This window comes from Neolamprologus multifasciatus, chromosome 1 (assembly GCF_963576455.1).
Source record: "Neolamprologus multifasciatus chromosome 1, fNeoMul1.2, whole genome shotgun sequence".
Classification (NCBI taxonomy): domain Eukaryota; kingdom Metazoa; phylum Chordata; class Actinopteri; order Cichliformes; family Cichlidae; genus Neolamprologus; species Neolamprologus multifasciatus.
In genome coordinates this window covers 30,741,051-30,758,958 of record NC_140439.1, presented here as the reverse complement: position 1 = coordinate 30,758,958, position 17,908 = coordinate 30,741,051, and the positions used below count along the sequence as shown (strand labels likewise).

Below are 17,908 nucleotides of genomic sequence, written 5' to 3'. Positions count from 1 at the left end.
TATCACAAAAGAATCAAAATAAAAACTACTTGCATAGATTTATGCTATTTTGGGTTTGGGAAATTATTATGCTGGTTGGAGATAGTTAAATTATGTTTTGTTTATATAATAACTTCTGCAGGTAATACAATTTCACTGTTTAAATTAAGTTTAGGAAACACCATTACTGTTGGGAATACAGACACTACCACTGGTGGTTCAAATGAATTTGCGTGTGGAGATGCAGGTCAGAGCTATATTTTTGTGTAGCAGCTCACTGAAATGCAATATAATTGCTAGCTTGAGTATATTTGTGACTACCAGTGTGCTAGCAGAACAACATTAAAACAAATCAGAGGTAAAAAATTCAACTGCTCAGTTTTAGAAAAGACTAATGTAATGTTTTGCCGTGGCAAATAATATTTTATCTATCTATAAATTAAAAAGCAAAATCACTATAATGTTTTCAACATCATCTTTCTGATTTAAAAGCAAGCCACTTACTGGGGCTTTGAATAACTGAAAGAAAATTCAAGAGGAGTGGGTAAGAGTGTGTGTGCCTGCACAAAAAGATCAAATGAAACCTTGCTACAGTTGTGAGCACAGAGGGCTGAGGGTTATGCAAATGTCTTGGGCAATGGAGGAATTCCCCTTCAGTCCTGTTCCAGATAATATTCAGTGCCAGCAATATTCACCACAAGCAGCTTGGAAATGAAATAATTAAATAGAATCACTTGTACCTGATACATTTGGCCTCTAAAGGTTGAGAAGGTTTAGAGTATGTGTCAGTAATGGTGTCTGCCGTGTCATGACAGATCTTGAGTCCCATATTTGCAATTGATCCCACTATTTAAATTCCACCAGGATTGTCCCTTCAATTTTCTACATTAGTGCTGACCCCCCACCCCCATCCCCCACCCCCAATCACGTGTGTCATGAGTGACATGCAATAGTCCATCTCATACAAAACCAGAAGTGGAAATTCTCCCTTTAAGATACAACACAAAGTCATCATTTCCATGCATCAGCAGTGAGCAGGAGGAGAAAAGACCTGATTATTATGTGCACAAGATGATGGATCGCACATACATTCTCCCTTATCTTGCCAACAGCAGTATATATTGTGCATATCACCTACCAATGACAGCGATGCAACGGCTTACAGAAGTCAAACGGCAATTTAACTTTGATCACACTGCATTTCTGATTTACATTTGAATCATTCTTTGAGTGCATCAGATGAATTTTTGACCCAAAAAAAAAAAGACCAAGGTCAGAATACATTACGGCTGAACTTGAAAGTTCTCCCTCTCTTAGCCTGCCATGCACTTCAATTTACCGTCTCATTATTCAAAGTGAAAATGAAAATTGGAGCCTGAAGCATTTATATTTGAACAAAGAGAGGGGAAGCAGATTATGAATGTTCAAAATGTAATTTCTATTACACTTCCATTATTCTTCTATTAATCACAGATTCATTCTCTCTGCGCTCTTCAAGTAAAACACGCTCATACAGTATTCATATGCATACAGGAGGGGATAAAGAAATTGGCGAGGCTATTTGAAATGTTTAATTTATGGATGATACATCCTCCTGCTGAAAAGAAAGCAGTTACAGAAAGTGAGGTATATGTTTTAATCACAACTTGTGAAATCTTTTGCTATTTGACAAACATACAGTAAGTAATTATGGCTAAAGCAAAAAAAAAAGGAAAAGAAAAAGCCCTTTGTATGAGAATAATCCTTGTTTCTCTTACTTTTAAATCACAGTATTTGTGAACAGGGACCCACATCTCCCTTTTTGTTCTTCCTGTCTTCTATAGAAAGGGTAATATTCACAAAGAGAGATGAGATTTAATGCATACTGATTACTCTGGAGACCCACTATTCAACTCGGGGAGAAAGCGTCAATTAAAGAGTTTTAAGCCTCCATAAACTGCACCTTAAAACAGCTGATCAACGCTATGCAGGCCTACCTCCAGGATTTCAGCTGAGTTTTGTTTAAATGGAGCAAATTCATCTCTGGAGAGAAACCTTGTAATCCCCTTTAAATCTCTAAGCAGTTGAATAAGTATGCTATTCATACACAATGATTTTTCCCTTTTTCTTTCGTTTTTTCTCACACGCACACAAGCAGAGCACAGGCACAGCAAGTACAAAACATTACAGAATCACTCATGGCGTTTAGAAATATTAAAATCATGCCACTGAAACATGTCAGCTTATATACTAATACAAAGAGAGCACGTGGAAAGGAATGCTATCAACAGAACACAAACACCCTCTTGGGATATCTATTTAGATTCATTTGGCTTACTTATGTATGTATTCATAAGCACTGGGGCATGACTGAATGGAGATATTTTCATTTGTGTGCAATGAGGCTTTGACATTAACCTCACTTTTAAAACACATCACAATGGATGTACAATGAGTAGTAACATTTGGCTGGGCTTCAACAATACAGTAGTTTATGGATAGTAGCACAAACATATCTGCGCAAACTATTGGTCAGTCATTAGTTTGATTAAGGGTGCACTAACCCCTCAGGGCCAAACCTTGACCTGCCACAAAAGCCGAGCTCCTCTGCACACAGTGAACTCTGTTGCGGTCCGAAAAAGTGAAGAACACAAAACCGCATTCATCGCGCCTTCGAGCGTTGCACAACAATAACACAGCAGGACTATTTTGCGGCGCTCGTTTTGATCGAGACCAAATGAAGTGAAGGGGGGTAGAAATGAAGCTTTTGGCATCCAGCAGGAGAATAAGATGTTTAAGACATTGATTCACCTTGGGTTCAGAACCACAGTATCTAATTATAGCCATGGGAATCTAGTCAAGGCCATGGTATTTCAGGCTGGAGAGAGACAACATTCTGCTATAACTATGCTCTGCTCTACATGAATCATATTCCCTATGTGGTTTGGCAGCCATTAAAACAGAAAGCATGCCCTTTCACTGTCAGAAGCCATGGGCTAGTGTACCTCTATTGTACCAGAAAGGTTAACTTTTTTTTTGACAATGTCTGCGTTATCAAAAACATACTGTGGCAACATACCGAAAGCAAACAAAACCAGGTAGACTAAAACAGACTCAGCTCTGAGGCTGTTTCACTAGTAATTACACCACGGTTGTTTTTTAAGCCAAAGGGCTCCACGCTGTTTCCATTTCATCTGGAAATATTGTGATATAAGTAATCACACCATTAGACATACATATGTCACCAAGCTTCTTACCCAGAAATACTTGTCACTCCATGAAAGTGTTGCTTATGCATATATCAGTTCCATCAAAGAGGGGAGGAGGATGGGGGATGGTGTCTTTGTTAGAGAGGGGAGGAGGGGAGGGCTGCTCTCTGAAGCACACAACCTCATTATTCAGTCTATAGAACAGCACATCCACTTCATTGTTCTTGAAATCAGCCTAAACTCACTGGACTCATCCAAAGCCGTCAGAAGGGAACGAGGCTGCTTTATGTATTAAAAGGAACTGCCGATGAGATCTCCAGAATAATCAGTCGAGAGCACCATTATTGGCTTTTTTTAATACTCTTAGTTGTCAAGTACGCTGATATGATTTTACTTTAAAACGTCATTTGTCATTAGCAATTCAAAATGATACAAGCATGACACAAACATGGGGGAGAGATGCCTCACTGAGATGTTTCGAGCGGTGTGATTTCCCCGAGGCAGAGCTGAGAGGTGGCTTGAAGATGAAGTGTGATAGTGAGGGATATGTTGGGAGTAGTGTCCGGAGGGCCGGCCGATGCGGTGAATCATTCAGAGAAATGTGAACTGATTTCACCACAGAAGGATGTGTTAGAGATGGTCTTTTGTGTTGCAGCATGCCTGCCTGGCTAAGCATTCTGCTGTGAAGTGTGCAAGACAAACAATGGCAACACAAAAAAAACAAAAAAAAATGGCATGGTCCTCCCACCACTGTTTAATGTAAATATGCTCTAACTATTCTTTTGCAGCCGCATCAATCATGGTGAATATGACAAGGCCCCTTTTGTTCCACACAAAGAGTGTAAACACAGCTGGAGCATGCTGGAGGAACCTTTCCGTCCCCTATCTTGCCACTACACCTGTCTGACACACTGAATCAAAACCTCATTTAAAGCTGTGATTATCCTAATGACACCAGTGTCTTTTCCCACTCTGGCTATTATCGGTTGAAAACCACCCCCTCCTAATTAAAGGCACACAGTCAACACATGGTCAAGCATGAAAAGGATCCTCTTTCCCCCTGCACTCCAGGGAATCAATCACGCTGCCATTTATCATTCTGTTTATTTTGTCAGAATTCATTTAACAAAGATTTCCTTCAAGTGTTACTTAAATTACTTTACATCAGTTTCATAAGAGGTTTTTAAAATCAGTGAATTGCAAATCAGATACTGATACATAACATCTTTATAAATTCATTACATGAAAAGCCCTGGTGGACTTAACTGCAACAATACTCTATGCTTCTGAACCTTGAACTGTGTAGTATTCATAGTGTGCAGTTATTTTAAAACCACGCAAAGTGATGCATTAACATAACTCTAAAATTAAAAGTAATAATTTCATTTTGTCATCTCTTGGTTTTCTTCTAGTTGACTGTTGGTTTGTTTTTTCTTTTGGGTGAACTTGAATTGCATAAAGAGAATAATTTAGTTGACAGGCTATCAGTTTTTAGTCATGCGCATTGATTAGCCTAATGACAGATCTGTCAGCACTGTGAGGTAAACTATTATATGTCATCTGGCCTAACTTCACTAATGGCTAGCGCATTTTCATAAATGAAATTGCAAAAAAACAAGCTGATGTTTAGCAGGCAATGGTGTGTAATACAAAGTAGATGAAACCATTCCCTTTGTTTTATTGATTAAAGATAAGATAATGGCAAACAATATATTCTGCTATTAACTCTTGTTTTGTGTTTATTTGCATGGATGCCTGAAGTCTTAAGAAACAAGACACATTAGCAGTTTAACAATTTATTCATATAACAAACAGGGGCCTCAGTAGCAATGTGGAAAAATCATACATATCCACAACATCCAAGAACAACCTCCTCATCCTGGTCCCCAGCCTGGTCACACACCACTGTGGGATGGGATCCCACAAGCAGCATTTGTCACAAGTGAGTCAGTGTGGTTGTGTTATTCAGCACGCTCAAGCTGTAGTGACAAGTGTTCAATGGCCGGGAGGTAGTAGGAAGACAGAGTTCAGCCCAGACTGTGGAAATATGGGAATCTCTTCTCGACTGATGTACCCCATCAGTACATCAGTTCCTGGGTCTTCTCCATACTGTCAGCCTATGATCCACTTGCCATAAGCAGAATCTACATAATGTTCCTCCACGTGTTCAGGTTCCAGTGCACATCTTACTAACACCACCTCAAATGACCTGATAGTGAAGGGCAGTCATGGCAGGCCTCCTGGCAGCCCTATGAGATTTGAAATTTGCAATATGAGATTTGCTGTATGGAATTTGTTCCAGATTGTCTGGGTAGACAGCCATTGGCCATGTTGTCCTGTAAACCGTGTCTGCAAATCTGTAGAAGACTAAGTTTCCTACATACGAACAGGCTGAGAAAACACTACTCTTGTGGCTTCACCTTCTTAGGATCCCCACTTTGAAACCTGTCTGTGAACTCCCCCAATAGATAGAACTTGGCCTTCAATTTGGAAATGGTACTAAGTAATGCTGCAGCCTGGTTTTGATGGCCATGGGCATGGGCCCTCTTCAGATCAGTCAAACATGACATGTAACAACCTACACACTCAACTCTGCTACTAAATTGGCAAATGCATTTTCCTTTCAAATGTGGCAGAACTTAAGGGCTTTCCAACAGTATGAATTTTATTGCCAAAAAGCCTTTTTATCACAAAGAAATAACTGACCTAAAACAATTTTACTTATAAATTTGTGCAAAGTTTCTTTTATTTTCTTATATGTGAAGGCAATCCCTCCATGCCTTAACCCCTTAGCGTTCCGGTCAACCAATTGGTAGAGCACATTTTCAGGCCCTATATCTAACTGAGGCTTTCACTGAAATTGACCTACCTTGTTGAGTCTTTTCTACCAATTGGTTTACAACTGTAATGCCAAAAAAATCCACCAGAAGGCACTGTGAATGGCTCTGTTGGCTCTTCTTATACCTCTCCCAACCAGGAAGTCAGAAACAAAAAAACCATCCAACATATTTTAAGTGTTTTTGATTAAACTAAGGTAGGAAGATATAATTTTTTGATATATGACAGTGTTAGAGGACTTAATAAACAGATGTTTGTCACTTGACAGCAATAAAAAAGCGAAATTGAATGTTGAATCATTTTTTTTAAAAAGTGGTCAACCAAACGGGTGATTTGACCCTTTATGGTGCTAATGCTAACATGACCTAAATGTTATTAAAACTGATTATTTGCTATAAAATCAGACCACTAGACCTATTTTGTTTATCCATTCTATTGATAAATCACATTAAGTGTTAGCACAGCAAGAATATGCTGAAATAATTTCCTCAGTAAGTCATTTTTGTAACTTTCTGAGTTAATATTAGTAAATATTGTAAAAATCAAGAATAACACGTGGAAATCACAAATATCACAACTGATTACCTTTTAACCAAATTACAGTAGCTGGTAAATTAATATTACTAAGTTTTCAAAACTATAACTTCATGTTGAACAAGTACTATATGGACGCTAAACAATTATATGGCTAAAAATCACATGGTCCTGTAGCATGATACTCATGATATCATCCACCTTCTACCACAGTGTGTTTGAGGTCATGGTTTCATATGAAGCCACAAGAGCTGGCACTCTCCACCAGTATATTGCCAACAAACCAGATGAGTGGGGCTTTAAATTGTTCTGCCAAGCAAGTTCATCTGGCATCATCCACGACTTGCTGCTGTATCAAGGGGGGTCTACATTCTTCAATGCTCCCCTGAGGGAAAAGCAACAGAAGCTACCTCTAAGGGGCCAAAGTTGTAAAAAACACTATGCAAACCCATAAAAGAACCTCAGCTCTTCACAAGTTTCAGCTTGGTCCAGAACTTGCACACCGCCTTGGGTGTCAGGTGCATTGGTACTGTATGACCAAACTGCACCAGTGGAGCTCCCCTGATGGCTGTCAAAGACCTGATGAAGAAGGGCCATGGAGCCTGTTATTACAGGTCTGATGAAGGTCTGATTGCAACGAAATGGTTTGACAAGAAATGTGTCAACCTCCTAAACAATGCCTGTGGGTTCATGCTTCTTTCATCGGTCAAACGGTGGAGCAAAGAGTCCAATGCAAAGATCACCATTCCATGCCCATCACTCATCCCTGTATATAATTAGCATATGGGAGGAATTAAACTTTCTGATATGCTATTACACCTGTATAAGACAAGTTATAAGTTACAAGTTAAGGAGATGGCATATTCCACTTTTCGGGTACATCCTTGACTTGAATACCTGGTCTACAAGAGGGACTGTGCCCTACTGGACCAGAAACTGATGGCTCTCAAAAGGTTTCCACCTGGCTGTGTCTGAACCAAGTTAACAAGCCAGCATCTAGAGTTGGACAACCATGATCCAGCTCTCCAAGACCACAGAATAAATGCTACACCCTAAGACCCCAACGACCAAAACCACAAGCAGATGTGCTTGATTTGCACTGTTTTTATTTTATTTTTTTAAAAACAAAACTGATTTTGCACAGTAGCATTCAATCAGAAGTGGCCTGAATGTGAGTATTTTATGCTGTAGCACATTTTTCACATTTGCAGATGAAAAAACTATGTATTTTGTTGTTTGGTATAATACTTTGCTGTTTTCATTCCATCAACAGAATGTTCACTGGCATGCTACTAGAAATAAACTGTATCCAATGCCCTGGATAGTTTTTGTTATTAATTTAATTATAATTTGGCCCTTTATTAATTTTTTTCAACTGTATTATCTAATGTACTTGTATTTGCATGACATTTCATACTTTTACCATAAACGGACATCTCAACCATTTGGTAGAGATCAATATTTTAAAAACTACAGGGTGTATTGAAAAAAAAAATTGATTGTGGTTATTACTCACCCAAATCAATAAGAAAAAAAATTTCCATTGCTTTTTTCTTGGTGAGGACATCAAAGGGTTAAGATTGTTTAGCTATAAAGGTGTTTAGTAATTTATTACCAGAAGAGGACTCAAAAGCAGAACCCACAAGACTAAATGCAAGTTTCTTTATTTTAACAAGGTATCAAGTAGAACAAGTAGAGGTTGGAGCTCAGAATGCAGGTACGAACAGTTCAAGTAAGGTATTTTCAGTACAGGAATCCAAACAGCAAAACACCAGCAGCAGGTTAGTGTTGTATTAGGGTTTTATTTTGTTTGTTTGTTTGTTTTTGGTAGATTTGCTTGTTCAGAATTCAGTTGAATTCTTACTTATATTTGCTTGTAGAGTTCCCAGCAGGGGAGGCTGGTCAAAGTTAAGTAAGTTCTTACTTTTACAGGTGAGCCACTTAGTCATCTAAACTTGCATTTAACTTAACCTGCAGGCTTCTTTAGGAATGAGCCAGAACACATACCAAAAGACAACTGGAAAAGGAGACAATACAGCACAGTCACTAAACAAACAAAAAAAAGACACGCCTTACTCACAGGAGTATTGCCCAATTACTACCAAAAGGGTGACAACAATCTAACAAAGAGTGGATGTTTTATCTGGCTTTTTTTTCCCTTGAAGGTAATCAGTTAATTGCAGATCGGTGTGCTGGCTAACTCATGGGTAGAAATTCCCCACGCAAGCATGGTACGCAGGCCTGTACAGGTTATTACTGCACACTTATTACCAAAATGAAGAAATAACATGAAAGGATGACTAAAAGTCTTCATCTTACCACCAAAAGATGGAAAGTGAAAAGAACTTCTCATACCTGAACAGTACACGCATCAGTAACCCCTGTACTCATATTGCAAATGTATAATTCATTTCAAACCGGTACATGTTAATCTGAAAACTAGCCTGACCCAGACTCCAGGTAGTAAAATGAACTACAGGAGTACACCTAAACTCCAGTATCTAGTATCTAAATGTTAGCATAAAATTTCCAATTACTGTGTTCACAGACTACATTAGGGGAGTACAAAAAATAGACAAATATTTCTCTCAACAGAGTATATCAGCAAGAGGCACAGTGGTGGACTATTCAAGTTAAATCACACCACTGACAAATGTCTTTGGTACATAAAGTGACAGTACCAGGATAACCTTGCTAGAATAAACCACCTCTTCAGTGGAAATTGAGTGCAGCCAGAAAATTAGTGGCGCTAATAAAAAGCCAGCATCAATAAAAAGACAGTGATTAAAATCCCCTCATCACACTGGTATACTTCAGGCAAATAACTGAGCTGAGATGGTAGCTTATCTATCACAGATAGATATTCTGATTTAAGGTGTAAATGCAGTATCAGACCACCCTGCATGACAGGATCATTTGTCACAATCACCACATCGGTGGCAGTACAATAAAAAGTAGATGTTTTACAAGACACTACAGTGGTCTCTGGTACTTCTTCAATGTTTGTATGTTTATGTGGTAAATGTGTTTCTTACCTTCACTCTGAAATGCCAATCTTTGTCACTCACATGCGCAAAAACCTTGTATTTGCCACAAAATCTAGCAGAGAGAGCTTATCCTTAGCTAGGATAAAGTGTAGGGTCCCACTTATCCTCAGCCTGAAATGTTTGTGAAGCAAGTGGTCCTAGTGGTGTTTTTTGATTATCTGGAAGATTCTAGCAAATAAGCGTGACAAATCTTAGAGAGGAGTTTGACATGGGTTTTCATTAGCACTTTGATAGAACTCGTGGATTGACTCACAGCAAATAAACAACAGGAATGAGATTCCTTCATCTCAGTTTTTCTCAGTTTCATAGTAGGTGTTAAATAGCCTGTCTTATGTAGAATTAAAGATCACTCCAAAGTGTCCTGGGATTCAGGACAGTAGGCTCTGTAGATTATGTGTCGAGTACATTTTAGAAATAGAAGTTCATACCTTAATCTGTCTTGGTTGGGCATGTGAAACCAGGGGAGGAAAATACTTAAAAAAATGTCAACTGCACACTGGATTTCATTTAGAGATCTGTGCAACCATCATTACCCCTCATTTCATTGATCAGCAACAACATGCTCAAGCAATAACTGGCTGTCATTTATGGCTGCAAATATGCTGCACTGTAAGGGTTTTTTTTTTTTTTTTTTAAATTTTCTGAAACCAATCAGGTTCTAAATTTAGTTTAGCAAAACAGCATATTCAGCTAAATGCCCAGCAAATGGAATGGAAAAAGTGATGGACAAGCAGAGTTCCCACTTACAATAGTTTAATAGCATTTAGTCTTTAACATTTAGTCAGTCACTGCACTCACCCAATCAGCACTGCCAAAATAAAGGCGCTGTGAAGTAAATCATTGTAGGCCTGAGCTACATAACCTAGTTGACCTTGCAGGGATAATGCGTTGTTGCTGATATGGAGAGTATGAGAGTGAAGAAAATTCAATTTTGATTCAGCAGAGTAGTTTCAAGTACTTTTGGTCTAATGGAATGGGAGAGTTGTTGCATACAGAGGTCACCCTGGACAGGCTTTTTATTTTTCCTTCAGTTGGCTGAAATCACGATGTTCTAGATAGGATTTGTCCTTGTTTTCAAAATACTGTTATACACAGTACCAGCGTTTCCTTTTCTGCTTCGTTGCCATAGTGCTACATTGACTTCAAATTCCCAGAATGTTTCATGGGTTCTTTGACATTTTTAATGTTCAGCTGGACGACCCATACTGGCTTTTATGATTCAGGAATTAAGGCACCTTTAGTAATAATAATAACTGCTATCACTAAAAGACATTAACAGTGTACTATTAATGTCTTTATACTACAAGTGAACTTGCAGTATTCTCCTTGTGATTGCTTGTAGTAATCATTAAAAGACATTAACGGTGTACTATTAATGTCTTTATACTACAAGTGAACTTGTAGTAATCTTCTTGTGCAGCAAGGTTAGATGTGTTTCATGGGTCCTTTAACATTTTTAATCTTCAGCTGGATGACCGATGGATTTTTGGATTTCATTTCAAAACACCTATACTGTGTCATATGTTTTAGGAATTGAGACACTTTTAATAATGATAATATTTCCTATCATTAAAATCCATTATTGGTGTACTATTGATGTCTTTTATACCAGCGGTCCCCACCCCCTGGGCTATGGACCGGTACCGGTCTGTGAGTCATTTGGTACTGGGCTGCGAGAGTTGAGGTTCGGGTGTGAAATTTAAGGTTTTCAGGGTTTTTATCATTGTTGTTGTTTGGGGTTTTTTTTAATCATTTTTATCATTGACTCGGTTTCCCTGGGTCTTTTCCTGTGTGTTATGAATGAATCTTCTTTTTTGGTACTGGTACTGGTTTTATTTTATTGTATTTATCCGCGACACCTAAAGGCTGGTCCATGAAAATATTGTTGGACATAAACCAGTCTGTGGCCCAAAAAAGGTTGGGGACCACTGTTTTATACTACAGTGAATCAGAATCAGAATCACATTTATTGTCCAAGTATATGCGCAAACACATACAAGGAATTTGGTTCCGGTAGACAGCGTCTCTCAAGCACAACAATGTAATCACAAAAACATGTAAACTGAACACTGTTATACTACACGTGAACTTGTAGTATAACAGTGTACGCAAAGACTGTAGCCCAGTAGCCCTAATTTCAGTAAGGTCATACATAATATTTGATGATTTGTAGACTTCTTCAAGATTATATTTAGGGATTCAATTTTAAAGAAACCCAGCAGAGTAAACCAAGAATTGAGAAAACCACAGATACTGACTGTTACAAAAAAAAATCAATATGAGAGTGAAGACAAGATTGAAACTCATTGCAGTTTGTATCATAACTGAGCGATACCTGTCAATACTGAGCCAGGGTTTCACGAAACCACTTGTCTCTTCCACCCTGTGAGAGAGAAAAAGTCACTGCTGTGCTGCCTGCATGTTCTCATTCTCTTCCATTTTAGCTCAAGGCCTCTGGACTTACCTCAACAAGACCTCATCAGATTCTGCAGCTCTGTTTACAAATTCTGTTAGGAGACAGAAAGAAAAAATCCAATTCTCCACAGAGGAATGGTACACTTTTTCTCTCCTTTTTTCATATATTATTTGACATGGCAGGAACAAAACATACTGGGAGAGTTAGACAGAGCAAAACTTCCAGCAATGTATACCCGGCCATGTTTTCTGAATTATTTACCTTTAGCAGCCCCTTTGAAGGAGACTGAGAGTGTACTATGTGTCCCTTCACATGACAGCTGTGAAGCAATTCTCCAAGTTTGGTTTTTACAGCTCTTCTTCAGTGCTCTGCTGGTTTGCCCTTTAATTTCACCTCTGGTATGAGACTGCCTCAGTACCCATATGAAATACAACTGACCTATGGCAACGTTGTCAGAAGAACCAATGACATTTTTTTTTCAAAAGGCAAAGTTTGTAGACAAAGGCTAGGTTTGGAATTATTAAAGCTGAAATGTTTATGTTGTCTGCTTCAGTTTTGGTTGATGACATGTCAGCAGTAGGAAGACATGCAGTCGTTTTGTTTTGTTTTTGACAGTGGCATTTTTGACTGGTCACAGTAAGGATTGATAGCTTAGTGTCTCAATAAACCATTCTGGTGACCATGGTTTAATGTTATGGTCCTGTGATTTTGTGTTTTGTGCATATTTGGTTTCTAATGGATTTCTGATTCTGCGATTTGCTTTGTATTTTGGAGTGTTTGGAGTTTTGTATTGCTGCTTATTTTCAGGTGCTCTGTATTTATTGGTTTTGTATTTATTTTGGTTATTATATATATTGTGATTTACTCAGTATCCACAGCCTTTAGTCCTGATTGTGTTCAATGCAAAAATTAAGTCAATCCAATCAGTGTTTTGCTCTGTCAAGTTAATGAATGCTTCTGTGTTTCCTGGATTGAGTTAGTCATTAATTCCCCGCTTTATTTTGGTAATCATATCAGTTGTACATCTACAACCTGGTCGTCCTTATTATCTACAACTGTGTGTCATTACTCTCCTGTGTCCTATTCGGTGTTAATTTCAGTGACAAATAATTTTGATCATAGTTTTCCATCATACCTTTTTTTCTGGCAAAAACAAGATAATAACTAAATAAAAACTAATGCACGAGGACACAAATTATGATGGAATGTACGGACACTTTCGTCAACAAATAGAAATTAGATAAAAATGTTCTGGAGAAATTAGATTGAATCTGAAATAATCAAGTTGCGTAGAGAGGCGGGACAAGTTTGGAAGTGATCCAATGAGAAGTAATCTCCTTGTGCAGCAAGGTTAGACGTGGGCAATTTAATCTGATGCTGACAGTCAGGGTGGGAGAGCGGGAGGCTCCGTGCTCTCTGTTTCTTATGAAAACACAACAAAATGTCAACGCTTGGGAGGAAGAGAAGAGTTCATATGTGGATACATTTTGCATTTGATGTCAAGGAAAATAAGACATTTTGTAAACCTTGTGGAGCAACTTTTACATGATAAACCTTTACACTTTATTGGCAACTGAATAAACTTCAGATTTAGTCTATGATATTCTAATGATATTTATTTGACTAAAACTCAACTAGAATTGATAGAATTTTGATGCCTAAATTATGACTAAAACTAAATTAAAATTTCCTGTCAAAATTAATGCTGGTCCTCGTGTATAGTCCAGTATTTTCTGTAGGCTTTGTCAAATTGTCTTTTGTGTTGTCCTTATGAGTCCTCTGCTAGTTTATTGAACCTCGCTCTGGTTTTCTTTCTTCTTTGAGACTTGATTTCTGCATAAAACCTGATTAATTTCTGTTCTGTGAGTTGTTTTCTGAGTCTGCATTGTGCAACCATGACAGTTTGATGTCTAATGAAACCACTATTACAACCTTGGCCTACTGTGACAAATCTTCCATGTATAACATTTTAGCATATTTCACTGAAAAGGAGACAAAAGCTTTGCTGTGAGCTGTAATGATACTGTGTGATACTACATTGTTTTTTATACCGAATGACAAGATTGAGAATGTGTTCAGGTGCAACTTCTCCAGCAAGTGAAAAAACTTTTTTACATATGTCATTCATATGAATTGAGTACCGCTGGGATGTGGTAATTCACCCAAAACAGCTAATGTACCCACAGTATGCTAGCTAAAACGGATGTGCTTAGCATATGTATGTCTCCATCTCATGTGATTACATTCATCCTTTTTACAATGATTTATAAAGGTCGGGATAAAACTGGTCTGAAACACTTTGACTCAGGTGTTTGAGAGAGAAGGGTTAAAGAGCAGGGATGACCAGAGTTATTTTAAAATAGTTGCCAAACCACAAAATCTAGCTTCTTCATTCACCATTTTTCCACAGACTATCATTAGAAATGTAGAATGACTCTTTTGTCGGTTATTTGGAAAGTGTAAGAAGAGCCAACATGAAGTTGTGAGTGAATTTTGGTTGCACATGTATTTATTTAATGACTTGCTTGAGAAGACTGGGAATGCCTATGTTTTAAATGCCTGAAATTGCTGAACCATGTGAACCTGAGTACTAACGGAGGAAGTTTTGAAAACATTTCAGTTTTGCAGCACTCAAAAGGTTTCAAATGAATACAATCTCACCTTGTGATCTAGTATAAAGTGTACACCCATCATTCATTCTCTAGGAGACCTTGAATGTCTGTTCAATTGCATATTAATCTGTCCGTTAGATTTTTTTTTTTTTATTATTTCACTTGGCTCAAACTAATGACCAACTCCCACTAAAACCAATACTGCGTGATGTACTCTATGTGGGAACTTCTATTTGATACTCTATGATATTATATATCCCTTCTTCATTTAGCATGACTTTGTCTAAAGAAGCTACTGAACCTATGTCAGAAACATTTTCTCCCCATAGGTGCACACTGCCCCAATGTGTAAACAGAATCTTACAAGCTTTGAATCAAACATCTTGCATACATTCCTTTTTTTTATTATTGCCACTTCAGAGGCTCTCAACAGCCAAATAAACCACAGACATACCACTGGCATGTCTACCTGTCTGCACTGTAATGAAGTGCAACCTTGCAACCTCTATATAAAATGCTCTTTGTGTCCCTTTATTGCCTGCAGGGAGTTGAAAGCATCCTGATGTTTTGCTTTAAGAGAGAGTCTTGTTTTCTGACGGGGGGCTGTGGCGCTGCTGGTAGCTATCCTTAACCCTAACTGACAGAGACTGGATAGGAAGGGTGGGTGGGGTTCAACTAAGGAGAAGGCAGGTCTGCAAGCAATTTTCATCAGTCTGTACTGTTTTAATAGAACTTGTGTGTCCACCCAGTCAAATAAACAACAAGAAAGCAATGGAATGGGGTCGTTTTCTTTTTATGCTTTCTTTAGGCGCACAATGTAGATTTCATTACATTCTTTATCTGTATGCATGCAGAACATTCAGTTACAAGACTTTAGCTATTCACTTGAAATATACCACTACACATGGAAGTTTGAAGTAGAGCACAAACAAATTGGAAAACAGTGAATGTAACATTGACTCTTGTTCAAATGTAGGCCTCAATCATAATATCCTTAAGCCCTTTTTACTTCCTCTTACCATGATGGAATTCTGGAACATAAGGCCTGGTTTGGGATACCAATATTATTCAAATGTGTACTACAGCCTGCTTGCACTGATAACATATGGTGTTTCAGACAAGCACTGCCATATGGACCCATATGGTCGTCACTCCAAACATGATGACAACACAACCAAATTTAGGGTCATTTCTGAGTGTATTTGCTTCTGAAAGGGAGCCGTCTCTGAATTTGGCTCTGTGTCACATAGTCTAGCCAATCTGTGATGGCTGGCAGCAAAAGCAAAGAAGATTGACTCAGGCTGATCAAAGCGACAGAACAATGACAAGCCTGAGTCGCAGAGGAGAGCAGTGCCATACAGTAGAGATGCTTGGCATGCCGGCAGCTCGGGCTAAAGCTAATAAAAAACACAAGCACTCATCAAAATACTTTGCATACACAATCAAGTACAAAATAGTGATAGGGATTGATACCAAAATTCAATCAACTCTTGGACCCAAACATGACCAAATAAACACAGCCTTGATTGCCCATCATCTAAAAGTTGGAACCAATTGGACTCTGGCAGAGTCAAGTGCACAATTTTCTCTCTCAAGCTCTGTAATTGTGGGCCACTCAAATCACCTTTCTACGACTGAGCAGTTCTTGGTGAGATTGAGAAAATAACACAATTTATAACCTATCCAGTAATCACTGCTTTGCATATAGAGGAGGGATAGCCTGTATAAGCCTTTGGTTATGTTGCTGGAACTTAATGACTACACTAGTGCTGGACAGATGAAGGACCTCTAGGTTTTGACATGGTTGCCAAAAACTTTTTGAAGTGTCACATCTAAAATAAATATATGTGTTTGTCGCAATATGGGAATAGGCGGATGAATTGACAGTATACTATTTTGCTTTTCAATATTTTTTCTCCTTCCTTCCTTCTCTCACTCTCTCTCTCCCACTTCTTATTCCATGATGTTGGCAACGCTTCAGGCTTAAAACTCAATTTCTCAAACACTGAATAGACAGCAATTACACTGAGCTAACTCAATTGTCCAGATAGTGCAGCAAAGGTTCTTGAATACATTGAAGGCCTCAGCTTTAACACAGCATCACTGCTGCTGCAAAAAGACTATTTTAAACAAAGCACTTTAAAACAGGATGGGGGGAGGATAAGGAAACTGTTCAATCGTGGGTGATTGCTATTAAGCAAAGAACCTATGTCTTATTTAAACGCACTACTTACATGATTACGTTTAAGATAGCATTTATAAAAACATCATTTGTTTAAATTGTCAAATTTCTATTAATTATGATTTCCTAAAATACTTTCCACTGTCCCACATACTTAATTTAGATAAACCTGGAAACAACAGTGTGATTATGGAAATTGGGCATTTCTTAAAAACAGTCAGATCTAAAAAATATTACTTTTGGGGGTTTTAGTTGGATTTTGTTTTTGATGTAGTTAGGTTTCAGTTCATTTACAGAGAAGGTTTAATTTCAGATAGCTATTATTCTTTGTTTCTTTATTAAATTCAGTGTTATTTTTAGCCTTTTGAATTAATATAGTAAATGTGTGTGTGTGTGTGTGTGTGTGTGTGTGTGTGTGTGTGTGTGTGTGTGTGTGTGCATGTGTGTGCGTGTGTGTGTGTGTGTGTGTATTATAGCACAAAAATCATCAGACTCACAGTCATGTAGATATCTCAGCTATTAAAAACTGCATGCACAAAACTCATCAGACATGTTGTGCTAATGACTTTGACTAAATTGCAAAGGCTAACACTAGGATCATTTTGTCAGAAGCAGTGCCATGCCACAGCATATCTCCAAAGAGCATTGTTTTGGCACTGTTTTAGGTCATCTCCTCGTATACCAAAGGAGATACTGACTGACCGAGCACCTCGTTCCTGTGTCGCATATTAAAGAAGTCTATGAATTATTGGGTATTAAGTTGGTTCTGACCAGTATTTACTAGATGGACGGGTTTGTGGAGCAGCTAAACAAGATTTTAAAATCCATGATTTGCAAGTTATTGGGTTAATTGGGACCACTGGCTGGACCTTCTTTTGCTTGCAGTGCAGGAAGTATCCCAGGCCTCCACAGGATTTTCTTCCTTTGAGTTACTGTTTAGCAAGAAGCAGCGAGGGGTATTGGACCTAATTAAAGAAAACTGTGAGGAAGGTCCAAGACCAGCAAAATTTTAAATTCAGTATTTTCTGGACCTGAGAGAAAACACACACACACACACACAATTTGCTCCAGGTCCTGTCACACCACTCTCATAGAGCTTTTGAGATCTTCCC

At 38.2% G+C, this 17,908-nt stretch overlaps 1 long non-coding RNA gene across 1 annotated transcript; it reads left to right on the top strand.

The window, feature by feature from the left end:
* Nucleotides 1–5,184: 5,184 nt before the first annotated feature.
* Nucleotides 5,185–17,239, top strand: LOC146526048 (uncharacterized). The gene is made up of 2 exons (XR_014874158.1): nt 5,185–6,540; nt 6,791–17,239. It is a non-coding gene; the product is annotated as an uncharacterized LOC146526048 (long non-coding RNA).
* Nucleotides 17,240–17,908: the final 669 nt, after the last annotated feature.